Source organism: Astatotilapia calliptera, chromosome 3 (genome assembly GCF_964374335.1).
Source record: "Astatotilapia calliptera chromosome 3, fAstCal68.1, whole genome shotgun sequence".
In the NCBI taxonomy this organism is placed as follows: domain Eukaryota; kingdom Metazoa; phylum Chordata; class Actinopteri; order Cichliformes; family Cichlidae; genus Astatotilapia; species Astatotilapia calliptera.
Genome location: NC_137424.1, coordinates 78,040,834 through 78,060,498, shown reverse-complemented (window position 1 = coordinate 78,060,498; position 19,665 = coordinate 78,040,834). Strand labels below are relative to the sequence as shown.

General features: G+C 44.0%; 1 protein-coding gene and 1 long non-coding RNA gene across 4 annotated transcripts in view; one reads left to right on the top strand and one right to left on the bottom strand.

Annotated features, from left to right (window-relative positions):
- Positions 1–19,665, top strand: part of LOC113016447 (uncharacterized) — a 180,127-nt gene that overhangs the window by 94,381 nt on the left and 66,081 nt on the right. The gene's annotated exons all lie outside the window — the stretch shown is intronic.
- On the bottom strand, positions 13,092–19,227 carry LOC145425901 (uncharacterized). The gene is made up of 2 exons (XR_013906668.1): positions 18,657–19,227; positions 13,092–13,704 (listed from the first exon to the last, which is right to left on the bottom strand). It is a non-coding gene; the product is annotated as an uncharacterized LOC145425901 (long non-coding RNA).

Genomic DNA, 19,665 nt, shown 5'->3' with positions numbered 1-19,665 from the left:
TGTGAATGAGGCAAGTTGTACTAAGTGTGTGAGAGTAGAAAAGTGCTAAATAAGAACCAGTCCATTTACCAGCAGCAGTTTAAAATCAAGCACAACAACATTTTTACATTATCGTCACTAAATTAATACACAGGTGTTCCTGTGACAGTGTTTGTCCTTCTTTGGGTTGTTAGTATTGTGCTGCACATGTAAAACAGATTCCCACACCAGAAAATTCATTTCACACTCAAAACATGCTGTGAATAAAAATGTGAGTGAAAGCTGCCAGCTGATTTGAATCTGAACCCTGAACATCAGCTGCTCCTTACAGCTGCAGACTCACTGGTGTTTAAGGTTTCAGAGTAAACATTAAATATAAGAACTGAATTCAAACATAGTCTACATACAAAGTTTACATGACATGATATGAAGTACAGTGCACTTGTCCTGTTGTAGGATCATATATATAATATACATACATACATTAGATTATAGGACAACAAAACTGTAGTAAAATCTTTTGCTGCCAACAGGGGAAAAGATCAAGTAATGAGGTTCCTTCTGACAATATGTTTTACTGATGTTCATCACAGAAACGCAAAGACGTTAGATGCTATTAAAAAACTTCCAGCGATTTGTTAAGTCAGTTAGAGGTGATTTTATGAATGCTGATCTCTGGATCTTAAAATGATCTGGAGTAAGCAAGGTTCACACAGGACAAGTTACCATGGCGATGTACTGCGCTAAGAAATGAACAACTTTCATAGTGCAGAAAACTCAGGGTTTACCCTCAAATTACCTGGATAAGCCAGAATCCTGCTTTTTGTTGTACAGGCTTCAGATGTTGTCATGTTGTGCTTTGTTGTCCTCTCAGTCCCCTGGGTGGGGGTGGATTCAGGGGTGGAGTCTGTCCAGCTGATCTGCAAAACCACAGTTTGTCTGCCTAAAGATGCTAAAGTGGAGTGGAAGGACAAGAACAACAGGAAGGTCCACGTGTATGAGAACGGCTCTGACCAGCCTGAAGAACAGGACGATAAATACAAGAACCGAACAAAGATGAAGAGAAACTTACTGGAACCTGGAGACCTCAGTCTGACCCTGAAACACCCCACAGATGGAGACAACTCCACCTACACCTGCACCGTCTACACCAGGGAGGGAAACATCCTGCTGAAGAAACAAGTGCAGCTGAAAGTCAGAGGTCAGTGCTGTAGATACAGGTCAAAGGTCAGAGGTCAGACTCATGATGGTGGTTCAGTCTCAGTGGGCTCCATCCAATAATGTCACAGTGTTAGCATGTCTGATGTTTGTGGCTGTTTTGGTTTTTATTTGATTTCCTCCCAAATGTAAAAGCTTCAGCAGATGAACTGTAGGAGCAAAGTTCATGTGTGAGACTTCATCTGAAAGGTAACATCTTCTAGTTTCTGAACATGTGTTTGTTTAGCATGTGGCTGAAACACAGGCTAAGCTAAGTCAGCTCAAATCTCAGTAAAAACCTTCTTTGGTCCTCATCTATAATCAGTCGTATCTGAGTCACAATAACTAGAAGATGATTTCTAGCAGAAGTGTGAACATCTCCACATCCTTTCTCCATGTTATCATCCAAAGCTGTGTGAAGTTTCAGAGCTCTGCAGCTAACAGAGACTTTCAGTTTGCTGCTCTCTTCCTCTGACAGCTCCATTCTTAGGGAGCGTTAGTTCTCTGTTTCACTTTATTCCACTTATTCAGTCTGATGTTCTCTGATCTCTTTCTCTTGTTTAGTGTCTTAAATGCTGCCAGTGCCTCTCTTTGCTGTAACCAACCTTTCTCTTTATTTCTGAGCTTTTAAGGACTTTAACTGATGCATCAACCTTTGAAAATGGAAAGAAATCAGTCAGATTCATGGCTGCATCACAGTGTCACATGTAGTTCTCCACATCAGCTGGATTATATCTATAGCAGCAAACAGCAGCTGATGCACAAATCTTTGTCTGTGTTAATAAAGTTGGATCAGTTCAAACAGTTTGTTGCTCTGCTTGAAAGCAGCAGTTTTTCTAATGCACCACCTTCATGTTTCCTTCATATTTGAATCCCCCTGTAGATGCTGACAGGTAACCATGTCACACAGAGCTCAAGCCTTTGAATCCAGCTGTGACTGTTGATTTTCTATTGAATGGACTTTTTCAAATCCAGCTGTAGGCCTGTGTTTGTGAGCTCATTAACAGCTGTTTGTTTAGAGAGACGTGGTCCTCACAGGACAGCCACTACAAACATATGATTTTATAGAATATGATGCATTACTGCAGATTCAACACAATAGAAAGGATTTGAAATGAGCTCAGCCTTAAACATGTGCAGCAGTAATATTGATCCACAGACACTGATGGGAACATTTTTCTGCACAATAAGTACTTTGACTTTTCATACTTTATGTACAATTTGCCAGTACTGCAGTTTTGTGTGTAGTGAGGTGTTTTCATGGTGTTTTCTTGGTGCTTTTACTAAAGGAAGGCTTCTATCAAATTCTTCCACATGTTGTCAAACTGAGCTGTGTGATGAAGTGAGTGTGACAGAAACACTCAGACTGTGTTTCTCTGCTTCATCAAGTCAAATCTGGTCCTCAGAGACTGAATAAAGTCCTGTCCCACTAACAGCAGCTCCAACAGTCTGTTCACTGCTTTCTTCCTGTCAGTCTTCATCTTTCTGCTGCGTCTCCTCTTCACACTGACCACTTTCTATCTAACAGTGAGCTCCCAGTGAAGTAGCAGCATTCAGCCTGTTAGAGTCAACACAAATGTCTCCATCCAAGCTCATGTTGTGCTTTGTTGTCCTCTCAGTCCCCCAGGTGGAGGTGGATTCAGGGGTGGAGTCTGTCCAGCTGCCCTTCAACACCACACTTCACCTGCCTGAAGGCGCTAAAGTGGAGTGGAAGGACAATTATACAAGTTACTACAACAGGAAGGTCCACGTGTATGAGAACGGCTCTGACCAGCCTGAAGAACAGCACCAGGTTTACAGAGACCGAACGAAGATGAATGAAGATCTGCTGAAAACTGGAGACCTCAGTCTGACCCTGAAACACCCCACAGATGGAGACAACAGGACCTACACCTGCACCGTCTACAGCAGGGAGGGAAACATCCTGCTGAAGAAACAAGTGGAGCTGAAAGTCAGAGGTCAGTGCTGTAGATACAGGTCAAAGGTCAGAGGTTAGACTCGTGATGGTGTTTCAGTCTCAGTGGGCTCCATCCAATAATGTTACAGTGTTAACATGTCTGATGTTGAGGTTAGGATGTGATGTCACACTGACCACTTTCTATCTAACAGTGAGTTCCCAGTGAAGCAGCAGCATTCAGCCTGTTAGAGTCAACACAAATGTCTCCATCCAAGCTCATGTTGTGCTTTGTTGTCCTCTCAGTCCCCCAGGTGGAGGTGGATTCAGGGGTGGAGTCTGTCCAGCTGCCCTTCAACACCACACTTCACCTGCCTGAAGACGCTAAAGTGGAGTGGATGAATATATATGGGAAGGTCCACGTGTATGAGAACGGCTCTGACCAGCCTGAAGAACAGCACCAGGTTTACAGAGACCGAACGAAGATGAATGAAGACCTGCTGAAAACTGGAGACCTCAGTCTGACCCTGAAACACCCCACAGATGGAGACAACTGGACCTACACCTGCACCGTCTACAGCAGGGAGGGAAACATCCTGCTGAAGAGAAAGGTGGAGCTGAAAGTCAGAGGTCAGTGCTGTAGACACAGGTCAAAGGTCAGAGGTCATGCAGGAGTTTATTCTCTAAAAGCTTTTAGTTTGAATCTATTTTCAGTTCATTCAAATAAAATAAATTCTTTGATGTTTTGATCTAAAAGCCAAAAATGTCAGGCGGAGCAACTGTGTGTTTAAATGAACTAAGAAGACCATTAAAATTATCCTAACTTCAAAATAAAAGCCTCTGGCATGATGTGAGTTTGGATCAAATCAATAGTTTTGTTAGTTTAGTCCAAATCAGTGTAAATGTATAAATATCAATAGTTTTAAAGCTGCTGAGATCATTCAAACACTTTGATCCAGTCATTTGGATGTTGTCACATGTCAGGGTGGAGCAGCCATAAATACGAGGCTTTTATTGTGAAAATGCTGAGTGTGATGATCCAGAGGAGCCCATGGGGTGTTTGTGGCTGGATGCAAAGGTTTGTAGCTCTCCTTGTAAAGAGAAACAGCTTGAAGCTACAGAGGAGCGTCTGCAGAAGAAGACAGGGGAAAGAGGAAGAAGCTGAGGCCGCTGGAGAAAAGACAGGAAAAGGAAATCAGCTTCATTTGTTGGAGGCCGTTTGTTCATCACACTGAAATATTCCCACTTTAGAGACAGGAAACAAAGTGAAGTGTGGATTGATGTTTGTCTCCATGATTTGGGCCCTGGAGTCATTTCTTCATCTCCCACTTTAAGACATATTAATGTCAGCCTCACACGTCCCACAGTGGACACATTTCTATTTCTAGATGATATTTGGAGGATGGTCATGTGTTTCTCTGCTGTCACAGCTCTTTGTGATATTTGAGCGCAGCTGTAATGTTTGTGTGGTTAAAGCCACCAGACTCCACTGACAAAAACTCTCATTTTAGCCGGAGAACACGGGGCTGCTGTGGGACTTTGTGTTTGCAAAGGTTTCTATTGGAGGCATGTTTGCCTTTATTATATAGGTGCAGAGAGTAGACAGGAAAGTGGGGAGAGAGTGAGGGACACACAGGCACCTGTAGTAAGCCCCGCCTTCAGCCCACCTGCTCAGCCAGGTGAGCTATAGCGCTGTGTAACACAGTAAGGGGAATTGTTGAAAAGAATATATCAATGGGCCAATAGGCTCGACTATAGGAGCACAGGGGTGTGTTCAAATGAGACACAGAGACAAGAATGTAACTCAAAAGAACCAGCCAACTTTAGTGACATAAACCATAAGGTTGACAAGCACAGGTTAAAGACACTTTACAATGGTAGAAAGGAAACTTACAAAAATTAAAAGAAAAGTAAAACACAAACTACTAAAGCAATGACTTGGCCAAGTGTTATTTTTGGTTTTCAATGTTCGGGTTTCAATGCTCGGGTGCACCCTAGTAACCTGACTCCTTAACTCTTATAGAAACAGATTACACAAATCCAATGTACATTCAAATGAAAATCTCACACTCTTTTCACATGTGGAGAATGCTCTACACAACAGCTCATTATTTAAAGTCCCAAATAAAAAATGTCCAAGGGGTAAAGTCCAAAAAATTCCCAGGGTGTGAAAGAAAATAGGGATGAAAGAATGTCAGTCAGTGGTCTTATGTATAACCAGCTGTGCGTGAAAGTGTGAGTGATACAGTCCTACCACACCGCAAGGTGCAGCAGATCATCAAGTGGAAAAGAAGCGAATCTCAGTCTCTCTAAGTCCAGGTGGGAAGGCTCGCCATCTATTTCACTGGAGGAATCCTATTTCACTGGAGGAATCCACCTCAGGAACAATTCAGCATACAAAAAAAACCTGACCTGTCAACAGACAGGGTCAGAAGAGCAATTCAAATATTAATTATGCTGTTCTAGCTATAATTCACAACTTAGGATTTTGTTTAAATCACATTCAACATAAATTTGCAATAAAAATACTCAATTTTGCAAAAATAAAACATCTCTCTTACACAAACTATGCATTAAACCAAGTAAAGTCAGTGCATATGCATATATGTCGCATATGCGACAATTATTAATCAAACAATTGAGATTAATTCAGTTTCTCAACGATAAAATGTGAAACAGACATGAACTAACTGAGACATACAACATGTGCTCACCGATCTCAGCGCATCACGGCCGAAGACAATGGCATAGTGTCTCTCGGTCGGAAAATGCAGGGCTCTAAATAACGTAACAGGACATGTTTTCTCTTTAATAACCGTAATACGACATGAAGGAAAAATAAACATAAGTTGCGCTTCAAGTGTTACCTTACTTCTGGAAGCAGATTGAGATGAACTTCCAGGCAGTTGATAGCAACCAGAGCTAACAAAGGCTAACAGTTTAGCTCCACGCGGTACTTTTTAAAGTCACCAGAAAAATGCAGCATTTGCCTGTTTACTCACTGCGGCTACTTCTAACATGAAAGGTAGCTGATAACCAGTGAACTTATGTGCAACACAGTTGGTTGCAACTTATATCTAATACATTTTTTCCAGCTCAAAAGCTTCAGTCTCTCTTTTCTCCTGCCAGCACGCGACTACCTCCACACATAGCAGCAAACACAGAGCACGTAGGTGGGACATACAGCGGCAGACTGCTCTCCCATTGGTCAGAACATACTGGGACCTGTGCATTTCGATTGGTTGGGCAGGCTGTCCATCTCTCCTCATATCAGTCCTTAAAGTGGTACCCCCATTTTATGTGGGTTACACCCTCCCCTCTTGATGGTATGCCCGTCCCTGGGCATCTGCAGGGTGGCACTGAGTTACACTGCTTTGACCTTTCCAACATAATTACTAGTTGGATCTTCAAATCCATTTAAAGAGCTAGTCAATGCCTCACTTAGGCCTTGAAAAAGAGAATTCACCACCGTTATCAGAGGATTCCCAAGTGTCACATAATGCAGTCTCTTGGGCTTTGCTTGCAATCTGTTAGAACGACGAAGAGATGGCTCAGTATCTTGAAGTCCATTATTCTGGATCATCACAGGTTCAGGCTGTTCAGTAACAGGTCTGTTCACATCACTTAATCCTTCTTCACATGCTGCATCAGAGCTCGTCCCATCATCTTGAGGAGCTTCCTCAGACTGCTGCAATTCTGAACTTTGAGGAAGTCCTTTGGCTGAGTCAAGCCCATGCAATATGTTTGCTTCAGGTGAGTTGTCACGTTCAGGTGAGTTGTCACGGTCAGGTACATCCTGAATCATTCCTTCACCTTCCTCTACAAGGGATTTAGTGGCAGGAGGATCAGGTGGAAGTGAAACTGTAGGCACCTCTGGTTCTGCTGATTGTCTGACCACACAAGGAGGTTTACTCAACTTGTGAGTTTCATGTACTGGGACATATACATCGGACTTTGATGTAATGAGAGGGCGAAATGTCCAATCAGATACATCATCCATATCAGAGGGAATTTCATCTTCACCCTCGACAACGGAACACTGCCTTGTTCTGGGTCTCCTGTTTGGATGGGTTTTGACTGTCTCGGGTTCTGCAGCTGCTGACAGAAATCCACATGGGAGAAGCAAGTCACGATGTAGAGTTCGCACAGGTCCATCTTTACCCTCAGGTTTAACTGTGTAGACCGGCATTTTTCCAGCTCGCTTAAGGACAATATAAACATCCGTTTCCCACTTATCTGCCAGCTTATGTTTTCCACACAGCTTCACATTTCGTACAAGAACTCTGTCTCCACTCTGCAATGTTGATTCAACCACTCGTCGGTCAAATCTGGCTTTGTTGCGACCTGCATTCTTTTGTGCATTATTTGTGGCAATCCGGTAGCTTTCTTCCAAGCGAGATTTTAGGTTACCGACGTACTGGGAATGAGTCTGCTTAGTAGCATTAGTGGGCAACCTAAAGATTAAGTCAATGGGCAGTCTTGGTTGCCTCCCAAACATCAATTCATAGGGGGAAAATCCAGTCACGTCACTCTTCGTACAATTATAAGCATGTACCAGAGACTTGACGAAGTCTCTCCAGTGGAGTTTATCTGACCGATCCAGTGTCCCAAGCATCTGGAGAAGAGTGCGGTTGAATCTCTCAACCGGATTCCCTCTAGGGTGGTAGGGGGTTGTACGCACTTTCTTCATGCCAGTAAGTTCACAGAGTTCCTTGATGGTCTTTGATTCAAAGTCAGGACCCTGATCACTAAGAAGCTTTTCGGGAAAACCATAATGGACAATGAAGTTGTCCCAGAGACACTTTGCTACAGTCTGTGCTCGTTGATTTGGAGTTGGCACTGCCACAGCATACTTTGTGAAATGGTCAGTTATGACCAATACATCTTTCGTGTTTGAGCGATCTGGCTCTATTGATAAAAAGTCCATGCACACTAGTTCGAGAGGTCTGCAGGTCTTAATGTTTATCAATGGAGCAGCTTTCTCTGGAGGTGTTTTTCGACGAATACATCGCTCACAAGATTTGACCATTTTTTCTATGGTCATGTGCATTTTCGGCCAATAAAATCTGGCCCTTGCCAAGTCTACTGTTCGTTCGACTCCAAGATGGCCCATATCATGATGAAGGCTTGTAAGTGCTGTGGCTCTTAGCTCCTCAGGGAGCACAAGCTGATATGAGGTGTTGGGACCATCTTGCCGCTTACGGTAGAGCACCCCGTTCTGTATTTCAAGCCGATTTAACTCTCTGAGTAACAGGGGAAGTTCTGGTAGCTCTAACCTAAGGCTGGGAGGTGGAGTTTCGCCAGTCTCCAAGAGTACAATCACTGCATTGATAGCAGGGTCCAATGTCTGCTTTTGCCTCAACTCCTTCTCAGAAATTGAGTGGACAATGGGAAGCCCATCCACTTGCTCCTGTTGGAAGCAGTCGGGAATAGCTGTGGACTGGTGAGTGAGGGATTCAACTAAGGTCAACCCAGAAGTGGTGGATCCAACATTAGCTACGGCTGAGGTGACCATATGGCGCTCACAAATAGCCTGAATTACATCCAAGGGAACAGTCTCTGGACTCTCAGGGTTGCTCAGATGGTACAGTGTGAACTGCCGGATTCTCTCACTCTCCTTCTTAGATGCATAATCATCCTCTGGTGGACTGTGAGGACGACGCGAGAGCGCATCAGCATCCATATTTTGTTTTCCCGCTCTGTACTGAAGACTAAATGAATAGGTGGAAAGACTGGACAGCCACCTATACCCTGTTGCATCAAGCTTTGCAGAGGTCAAGATGTATGTAAGAGGGTTGCTGTCAGTCACTACTACAAAGTCTGTACCATATAGGTAGTCAGAGAATTTTTCCGTGACTGCCCACTTAAGGGCCAAAAACTCCAGCTTATGGGCTGGGTACTTCCTCTCACTCTTTGAAAGACCACGACTTGCAAAAGCTATGACCCTGGACTGTCCATCTTGTACCTGATATAAGGCAGCACCAAGGCCAATGGTACTGGCGTCCGTATGTAAAACATATGGAAGCTGGGGGTCTGCAAATCCCAAGATTGGAGCGGAGGTTAGCTTTGCTATTATTTGGTTAAAGGCCTCCTGACATTGAGGTGTCCAACGCTGACCAAAGGGTTCCTTTGGGTTGCGATACTCTGAATTTGCGTGTGTCCTTGGCTTGTTGTTCCGCTTCCTAATTGGTGGGTAGCCTGAGGTTAGTTCGTTAAGTGGTCTGACAATGACAGAGTACCCCTGAATAAACCTTCGATAATATCCAGCAAATCCTAAAAAGGACTGAAGTTCCTTAAGATTTGTGGGGATGGGCCAGGTCTTTAAGGCCTCAACTTTGTCAGGGTCAGTCTCTACTCCTCTTGCGGAAACAATGTGACCAAGGTATTTTACCGAGGTCTGAAAGAATTTGCACTTTTCTGGTGCCAGTTTCAAGCCATATGACATCAGTCGTTGCAGGACATGTTTCAAACGCTGTTCATGTTCCTCCAGGGATGATGAGAAGACAATCAGGTCATCAATGAACACCAGAACCTCTTTGAGATTCATATCTCCTACACACTTCTCCATCAATCTCTGGAACGTCGAAGGCGCATTTGTGATCCCCTGGGGCATCCTATTAAATTCCCAAAATCCAAGTGGGCAAACAAATGCGGTCTTATTCTTGTCCGCTTCCTCCATCTCGACCTGGTAGTATCCGGACTTGAGGTCTAGGACCGAAAACCACTTAGAACCTGCAAGAGCACTGAATGCATCTTCCAATTTTGGAAGGGCATAAGCGTCTTTGATGGTCTGCAGGTTCAGCTTTCTGTAGTCTACACACAGACGAACAGAGCCATTCTTTTTACGAACGACAACAATGGGGGAAGCAAACGGGGACTCAGATTCTCGTATAACACCAGAATCAAGGAGTTCCTGTAGATGTTGTCTCACAGCATCCACATCATTGGGGTGTATGGGACGTGCTCTTTGTTTAAAGGGTGTCTCATCACTGAGTTTGATATGGTGTTTGACTTTGTCAGTGTGTCCAAAGTCCAATTCGTTCTGAGAGAAGACATTTGGCATGTCGTTTAACATGTTTGTAACTTGTTCCTTCCATTCAGTGGGTAAGGGCGAATCTCCAAAATCAAAGCTCAGTTCTGAGGAAGACTTAGCTTGAAATTTAGAGCAGTCTGGTTCTCTGACAGTTTGCTCTTTGTGTAGCACTTGCAAGATAGCATTAACATCTGCCAAAGGTGTTTTGGGGGGTATGACAATGTCATGGTTGGTTTCATTTCTCACTACGACAGGGAGAAGACACTGACGTTTGCGTGGTAAAGTGACTGCAATTGCTGAAACTAGCAAGCCATTTGGTAGTGAAGAGGCTGAAGGATGTTCAAGGACAACATCTCTTTGCATGTTCACGGGATTTACATTGACAGAGGCCTCCAGGACAACAGTCTGTCCTGCAGGAACGACTGCAGGCATCTTACCTGTCAGTTTTGCACAACCAAGGCTACCAGAGTTAAAGTTTCTTTGTCGCATCTCAAGTATTTGGAGAACTGCTTGATACCCATTAAACAAAGGCTGAAAGGGTGAAAGCTTCTGGTAATTAGCATAGAGGGCATCAAGGGTGTTTGTGCCTATGAGTACCTGCTCATGGGCTGTAGAGCGGAGATGGGGGATAACCAAGGCCAGAGTGTGAACATCAATATCAGAGCCTACAAACTCTTTAGGAAAGGTGATGGTAAGCTCAACATATCCTAAGTAAGGGACAGACTGGCCATTGGCACCCTCCACTTCAAGCAACTCATTTAAGGGATGAATGGTCAGATCTGCAAGATGTTCTTCATAAAAAGACTGGGGTACAGTTGTGACTTGTGAACCCGTGTCCAAAAGACAGTTTGTGTCTCTTCCTGCAATAGTTACTTGAGCTGTGGTCTTAGTTCCTACAAGGCCATGTGGAAATTTTGATCCTTCCACTTTAACGTTTTTAATGGCAGGTTTCAGGATTTTGGGACTGACATTGCGAGACTCCACTCCCATATGTCCCTCTATGGGAGTAGGCTTCAGTTTAAATGTGCCTCACTTCGAGAAGCATTAGAGGCTTCCCAAGCAGCCTGTTTTTCTTTCAGCTGTCTTTTCTTAGCTGCTACAAGGGAAGGGTTTGGCGCTTTATCACAAACTGAGATGACATGGCCATCCTCCCCACACTGGAAACAGTACCATGGACGTGGTCTACTGTTAGCTTTAAATGTGGAGGGATGCTGACTGGCCACTTTTGGTTTCACACTGTGGGTGTCAGGTGTGATGGACCTCGCTTTTTGCTGCTTAGGTTGTTTCGTCTTATGATTCTCAGATACAAGACTGTTAAGCTGAATGCTGAGGTCAGCAACTTGTTGCTTTAGCGTCTCAAGATCAGATTTGTCCACCAGATTATTGGTGGTGTGTGCGAGTTGCACGTGTGACGTGGCGTGCTGCTTTCTAGAGTTTTGGGCAGACTTAGCATGACTAAAATGCTGCCTCATGCGGCTCAGTTTTGCAGCCTGTTTATCTTCTTCTGTCCTAAGAAGAAGCAGCAGCTCTGCAAAGGAAGGTGGGTTTTCTTTTTTTTGTTCTAGCTGAAGATCGATTATTAGTGCATTCTCCCAACAACCTCGAATGAACTGCTTTAAGAGCTGTTGGTTAAAATCATGAGCGGACACACCACCACGTCTCATGGCTCTACTTAATGCAGTGTGCAGCCTCTGCAGGAAAACAGAAGCTCTCTCTCCATCATTTTGAAATGTGCTCATGAACCTAGCATGCAGCTCATCACCATCTTCGACTGTTCCGTAGGCAGAGTCAAGCAACTCAAGATAGGCAGAGGGTCTAGACTGTGGACTCAGATGTTTAATCATCTCGGAAGCAGGAGGAAGCAGACTGTCAAGTATACGATGTGTGCAGTGCAGATCAGACACAGAAGGATCTCTAATAAGGATTTCAACACTAGCTCGCCACGTATCATAATCTGCCTCATGGCTAGGACGTGGGCTCTTGCCCGAATAAGCCCTGAGTCTACCAGATGATGCGAACTGGGGTGAGCTCTCATTGCTGCGCACTACATGCTCAACAACTACTCGCTGAACAGCAGTTGGATTAACATCAATTATGGGGCTAGAAGCGGCCCCAGAAGAAGCTGGAAGAGTCTGTGAGGGGCTGAAATCAGTCAGGTTTTCACTGAAATTGGGAGAGGTAAGAGATTTACTTGCGTTATTTGGTGATGTCAAAACTGTGGAGTCTAGAGGTACACCTGATTGAGGGTCCTCAGAAAATGAAACGTCTCCCTTGCTGGTTAAGTCTTTCTGTGGAAGTGGGCTCTGTACAGTTGAGGATTCTGGACCAGTTTGAGATGACTGGGAAATAGCACTTCCTGCCGATGAAACCAGATTTTTAAGTTCTTCCTTTAACATCTCCTCTAATGAATTTCCACTCAGTTTGGCAATTTCACGGAGCTGTTCCATGTACATTTTAGTGGCTTTGTTTCTGGCATCAAGGGAGTAAACACTTCCTAAGGCCTTTAACTCATACACGATGCCTGCTTGGGTTGTACTTGGAAGCCGCAGAGGTAACAGTGGCTCCAATGTGTGCATGGCAGTCTCATGTGTAAACTCGATGATCATGTGTTTATGGTAATCTGACTCAGGATTGTCTAGACGAAAGTAACGGTTGATGGAACCATATTTTTGGAGGAAAGTGGACACTTCCTCATCAGTCTCTGATCCTGTGAGCCCACTAACAACTACAGAATTGGGAATTCTGACGGATTCACTTAGTACAACATCCATTTTCTCTCTAGAAGTTGTAGCTCAGATTAAGCACTTTTAAACACCACACACAAATTGTCTAGCACTTAAACACACACAACCATGCTCCTGGCTGGCTCGCCAAAGCTCTCACTGTAACACAGTAAGGGGAATTGTTGAAAAGAATATATCAATGGGCCAATAGGCTCGACTATAGGAGCACAGGGGTGTGTTCAAATGAGACACAGAGACAAGAATGTAACTCAAAAGAACCAGCCAACTTTAGTGACATAAACCATAAGGTTGACAAGCACAGGTTAAAGACACTTTACAATGGTAGAAAGGAAACTTACAAAAATTAAAAGAAAAGTAAAACACAAACTACTAAAGCAATGACTTGGCCAAGTGTTATTTTTGGTTTTCAATGTTCGGGTTTCAATGCTCGGGTGCACCCTAGTAACCTGACTCCTTAACTCTTATAGAAACAGATTACACAAATCCAATGTACATTCAAATGAAAATCTCACACTCTTTTCACATGTGGAGAATGCTCTACACAACAGCTCATTATTTAAAGTCCCAAATAAAAAATGTCCAAGGGGTAAAGTCCAAAAAATTCCCAGGGTGTGAAAGAAAATAGGGATGAAAGAATGTCAGTCAGTGGTCTTATGTATAACCAGCTGTGCGTGAAAGTGTGAGTGATACAGTCCTACCACACCGCAAGGTGCAGCAGATCATCAAGTGGAAAAGAAGCGAATCTCAGTCTCTCTAAGTCCAGGTGGGAAGGCTCGCCATCTATTTCACTGGAGGAATCCTATTTCACTGGAGGAATCCACCTCAGGAACAATTCAGCATACAAAAAAAAACCTGACCTGTCAACAGACAGGGTCAGAAGAGCAATTCAAATATTAATTATGCTGTTCTAGCTATAATTGTATGGAACGCCAGGACTGCCATAATGAATTAATTAAATACACCATTAAATAATTAATTAAATGTGGCAATAATTAATTAAAATTGGAATTAATTAATTAAATAAATAGTTATGACACATGTAATTAATTAATTATTGACACATTTAATTAATTATTTATGTATTTCACATTTTAATTAATTATTGACACATTTAATTAATTAATTATTGACACATTTAATTAATTAATTATTGACACATTTAATTAATTAATTATTGACACATTTAATTAATTATTTATGTATTTCACATTTTAATTAATTATTGACACATTTCATTAATTATTGACACATTTAATTAATTATTTAATGATATATTTATTTATTTCATTTTGGCAGTCCTGACGCCTGGCTCTCGTCATGAAATAATTTTATCTGTCAGCCTCACCCATCAAACTCAGGGGGCGGGGTTAACGCTGCCCATGCAGCTTCTCTAACATTTGATTGGTTGCCGTGCAAAGTAAGTCAAAACAGGTCGATCCTAGAAAATCGATTGCTTGTGTAGACTTGGGGCAGCCAGTTATCCCAGAATGCAGATCAAATCACAGGCAGCAATGGTGGTGGTGTAGTTTTAAAATACCCAGTTTTTCTGTCACCAGCTACACTTTTAACAGTGTTTTAGCCGCGAATGTCGCGACGTATGTCTGGTCAGGTTGTCAACATAGAACATGTTTGCAAAAGTGCTCAGATGTTTTCAGAGATTTCACTAGCTCTGCTAACAGTTAGCATGCAGAGTGCACCCAGGGGGTTACGTTAACCGGTTTGTTTACATATTCCACTCTCCGTGTTCCACATGTTGCATTCGCAGATTCTCATTTTCACCGAACGATCGTCTCTTTCCGCCTGGTCTTGTGTCTCTGTGCTTCTGTAACATAAAGAACGAGCTGACATTTTTCTCACGAAACCAGCGATCAGCTCAACAGACCCTCAGTTTACCTGCATGCATCCTCCTCCTCATCTGTCAGCTGTTTAACACCTGCTGCTAATTCAAGAAACACGCCTAGTTACCTGGTGATAGTAACAGTTTAACTGGGCAGCCGGTGCTCGATATAACGCAATGTCAGCGCATTTTTCTGCACAAGATAAGTAAATATAGTGTTTTCCCCGAGCGCAGAGCTGCTGGAGCTCGTTTCCTTACAGAGCACTTGTGGTGGGGCGTGGTCTGCGGGGCCGTGCGGACCCACCTGCACGGCATCCGCAATCACGCCCGCCGTGTTAAAACACGGGGACTCAGGGGTTGGTGGTGGTGTGGTGTGACGTGAATCAAATAAAGTTGGCGCTGAACGTCGCTCCGTGGTCCCGCCGTGCCTTATTCATGCCACATTGGTGCCGAAACCCAGGAGGCGGCATGGCGGGTACCTACCAGAGCCAGGAAAGGAAAGAGCTGGCCGAGAGGGTGGCCGAAATAGCGGCCACCCAGCGGAAGCAGGCGGCGGAGGTGCGTTGCCAACAGGAAGAGCTGCGGAAGGAGAGCGAACGCCACCTGGGGAAGATGGCAGAGCTGGCAGCGCTGCTCTGGGCCTGGGCGCCACCCCCACAAGTGTGTCCCGAGGACAGTGAAGCGGTGGAGGAGCCGTGTGGGTCACCTCGGCAGCCGGAGGTGGTGGACGAGCCACGCGGGGGTCCGAGCCTGCCGGAGGAGGAGGAGCAGCCGGGTGAAGGGCTGCTCCTGCCGGGAGCGGTGGAGGAGCCGCTCCAATCGGAGGCCGAGGACGAGGCGGGCGAGGGTCTACACCTGCCGGAGGCAGAGGAGTCGCTCCACCCAGAGGTGGGCGAGGGGCTGTGCCTGCTGGGGGCGGAGGCGCAGTGCGGGGAGCCGCTCCAAACGGGAGTGGCGGAGGCGGTGGCGGAGCAGCTGTGCGGGGAGACGGAGGTCCCTGCTCCAGGGCAGCCTGTGCAGCCGGAGTTGGAGGCAGAGGAGCGGGACAGCCCCGCTAGGCCGGGGATCGGCGGGCTGGCTAGTCCAGCCTCGCTGCCACCAGTCGATTCTGCGCGCCTGACGTCTGCCCAGCCGCCTGTGTGCAGGAGCGCACGGCCATGCCTGTGGGGCCGTGTCCGCGTGCTACGCGGCCGACCTCCGGACCAGCTTCGCCGTTGCCGCTGGATGCGCGGGCGGCCACCAGAACGGACGCGTCCCCGTCGCTTGGTCAGGGGCTGGGGCGCCGATGTGTAGGGGCCGAGTCTCGCCCCAGTTCGCGGGGGGGGAGTAGGTTCGGCCAGATTGCTCCCCGGCCTCAATCGGGCGATGGGGGTATGTGGTGGGGCGTGGTCTGCGGGGCCGTGCGGACGCACCTGCACGGCATCCGCAATCACGCCCGCCGTGTTAAAACACGGACTCAGGGGTTGGTGGTGGTGTGGTGTGACGTGAATCAAATAAAGTTGGCTCTGAACGTTGCTCCGTGGTCCCGCCGTGCCTTATTCATGCCACAGCACTTTATAGGCGAACAGCTTTATCAGCGGCTGATGTCCAATCACCGGCACACAGCTTTCAAATCTCAGCTGAGTTTTAGCTCTCAGTGGTTAAACGCTGGACTTCATTCACTCAGGTTCTGTCTGTCGGGTCACGTTTACTTCGCTGTTTTATTTACAACTGAGCAAATCGGTTTGGCTGAGGTTAAAGTTACGTTTCATAACTGCATAGTTTCACAGACGTTTAATGGTTCACATGTGTTAGACTGAACTATCATCTAAATATCATCTGTTTTTTAATAGTTATTCAACTGTATTCTAAGCACCAGCTGTCAGAATGTGATTTTTTTTTTTTTTTTTTCTCTCTCTGTTGGCAGAGGTATAAAAATGCGCAGGAAAATCTGACGTGCATGGCAAACTTCACCGACGATATTTAGGGAGGAATAAACACACATCAAACATAAATGAACCATTTGTCTGTCTCCATAATTGAGAGAATTTTCTCTTCTTATGTCAACACTCTCTCTCTCTCTCTTTTTTTTTTTTTTCTTTTTCGGTCATGTTATGTTTACCTGTCAAAGGCTTGTTACAAAGTATGAAACACATTGTGCAGACTTCTGGATGTTAGAAGAAAACTAATACTGCTCATGAATGAGACTAAAGGCAGGAAGGTGTCCTTTAAAACTAAACATGTTAATAGGACCTCCCTGTTTATATCATAGTTTATGATATAGCACGTGTATTTCAGTAATAGCCTGCTGAGGCCACTATACGTGCTGGCCTCATATCAAATGTGAAGGCAGACTGAGTCTATGTTTGACGTTTTTTATATCTAATCTTCCTTTTCAAACATTTAAACAGCAGCGAGTCTGCAGCTGAGGGAATACAAATTCAAATTGTCGGAACAGGTTTGCTCGTTTCTTGGATTCATTTGGTGATTTATTAAATGTATAACTGTTATTCTAATCTGCTGCTGAGTCTCTTACACTTTTCTTTATGCTGTATATTTTCACGTCTCTGGAATAGTTGGCAGTTAGATAGTCAGCTGGGAAACTTTGTGTTAACTCATGGAGCTGAGGATATCGTGGATATGCTGACCTCGCTGCGTGGTGTACAGAGCGAGGTCAGCATGATTAATATTCACAATAAAAATATTAGCCGAACATCATGAAGTCTGTATGTGTTTCATAGTGTCGAACAACCTTTGTATAGTTAAAGCCAGCAGTTACTACATGACGGAAACACCAACGTTATCTCTTTTATGTGTTTATACACAGGTCACGCTGATTACTGAACAAAAACCCAAAGATCAGATGTTAAACAGATTTATTTGCTCTCTCTCCTCCTTAAACATGTTTTTAATGTTAGTTATAATTCAGAATTGGCGACTGAAACACGTAGGACACATAAGAACATCAGGAAATAAAACATCGATAAATATAACCTCAGTAAAAGAAGTCAGCGGGGGTTACTACAGCTGTGTACCGGGGCCTGCGCTTTGTCGGTGGGATTGCTTGCGAGGCGAGCGGGTCTATCCCACGCTTTGCCGTGAGACTGGGCAGACATCTCCGAAATCATCGAAACACTTTTGCAAAGAGGCTGTATCTTGACAAACCGACCAGACACATGAAGATTAAACCACTACATTCTCGGCTAAAAAAAATATTAAAACGGTATTTGGTAACACACAAACAGGGTTTTTCAAAGTTCAGTTCTGTTAGTTTCAACATGCCGGTTGTTGTGTGCTAGAAACAATGGCCACCAGGCCAAAGCAATGGTTTTGACTCGATCAGCGTTAACCCCGCCCCCTGAGTTTGATGGGTGAGGCTGACAGATAAAATTATTTCATGATGAGAGCCAGGCGTCAGGACTGCCAAAATGAAATAAATAAATATATCATTAAATAATTAATTAAATGTGTCAATAATTAATGAAATGTGTCAATAATTAATTAAAATGTGAAATACATAAATAATTAATTAAATGTGTCAATAATTAATTACTTAAATGTGTCAATAATTAATTAAAATGTGAAATACATAAATAATTAATTAAATGTGTCAATAATTAATTAATTACATGTGTCATAACTATTTATTTAATTAATTAATTCCAATTTTAATTAATTATTGCCACATTTAATTAATTATTTAATGGTGTATTTAATTAATTCATTATGGCAGTCCTGGCGTTCCATATAATTCACAACTTAGGATTTTGTTTAAATCACATTCAACATAAATTTGCAATAAAAATACTCAATTTTGCAAAAATAAAACATCTCTCTTACACAAACTATGCATTAAACCAAGTAAAGTCAGTGCATATGCATATATGTCGCATATGCGACAATTATTAATCAAACAATTGAGATTAATTCAGTTTCTCAACGATAAAATGTGAAACAGACATGAACTAACTGAGACATACAACATGTGCTCACCGATCTCAGCGCATCACGGCCGAAGACAATGGCATAGTGTCTCTCGGTCGGAAAATGCAGGGCTCTAAATAACGTAACAGGACATGTTTTCTCTTTAATAACCGTAATACGACATGAAGGAAAAATAAACATAAGTTGCGCTTCAAGTGTTACCTTACTTCTGGAAGCAGATTGAGATGAACTTCCAGGCAGTTGATAGCAACCAGAGCTAACAAAGGCTAACAGTTTAGCTCCACGCGGTACTTTTTAAAGTCACCAGAAAAATGCAGCATTTGCCTGTTTACTCACTGCGGCTACTTCTAACATGAAAGGTAGCTGATAACCAGTGAACTTATGTGCAACACAGTTGGTTGCAACTTATATCTAATACATTTTTTCCAGCTCAAAAGCTTCAGTCTCTCTTTTCTCCTGCCAGCACGCGACTACCTCCACACATAGCAGCAAACACAGAGCACGTAGGTGGGACATACAGCGGCAGACTGCTCTCCCATTGGTCAGAACATACTGGGACCTGTGCATTTCGATTGGTTGGGCAGGCTGTCCATCTCTCCTCATATCAGTCCTTAAAGTGGTACCCCCATTTTATGTGGGTTACAGCTGCTTTAACATGTTGGTGTGATTGAGAGTGAATGAAAGTGAGTGATGGAGGCAGCAGGAAACTAACAGGCTGTTTGTTCTGAGAGGTCACATGACTGTTGTTCTCAGCAGAGTCTGATGATTTGATGAGACCATGAGAGCGGCTTCAGTTCCTCATCAGAAAGAGTCTGACAGAAGCTCCTCCCTCTGTACCCCAGTAGACTTCTATTAGACTGCTCCAGATTCCTGAGAGTTCACACAGAAAACTTTACAAACAGCCAAAGAAAAACTATTGAAAAGCTTCAAGATCACAAAGAGCTCTTTCACAGCACATATGAGCCATTAAGAAGTGCACATTTGTGTTTCCCACAGTCCATCATCCAATAATATCAAAGGACAAACTGTGAGGTAAAAAGCCTTCAGCTCTTTTTGA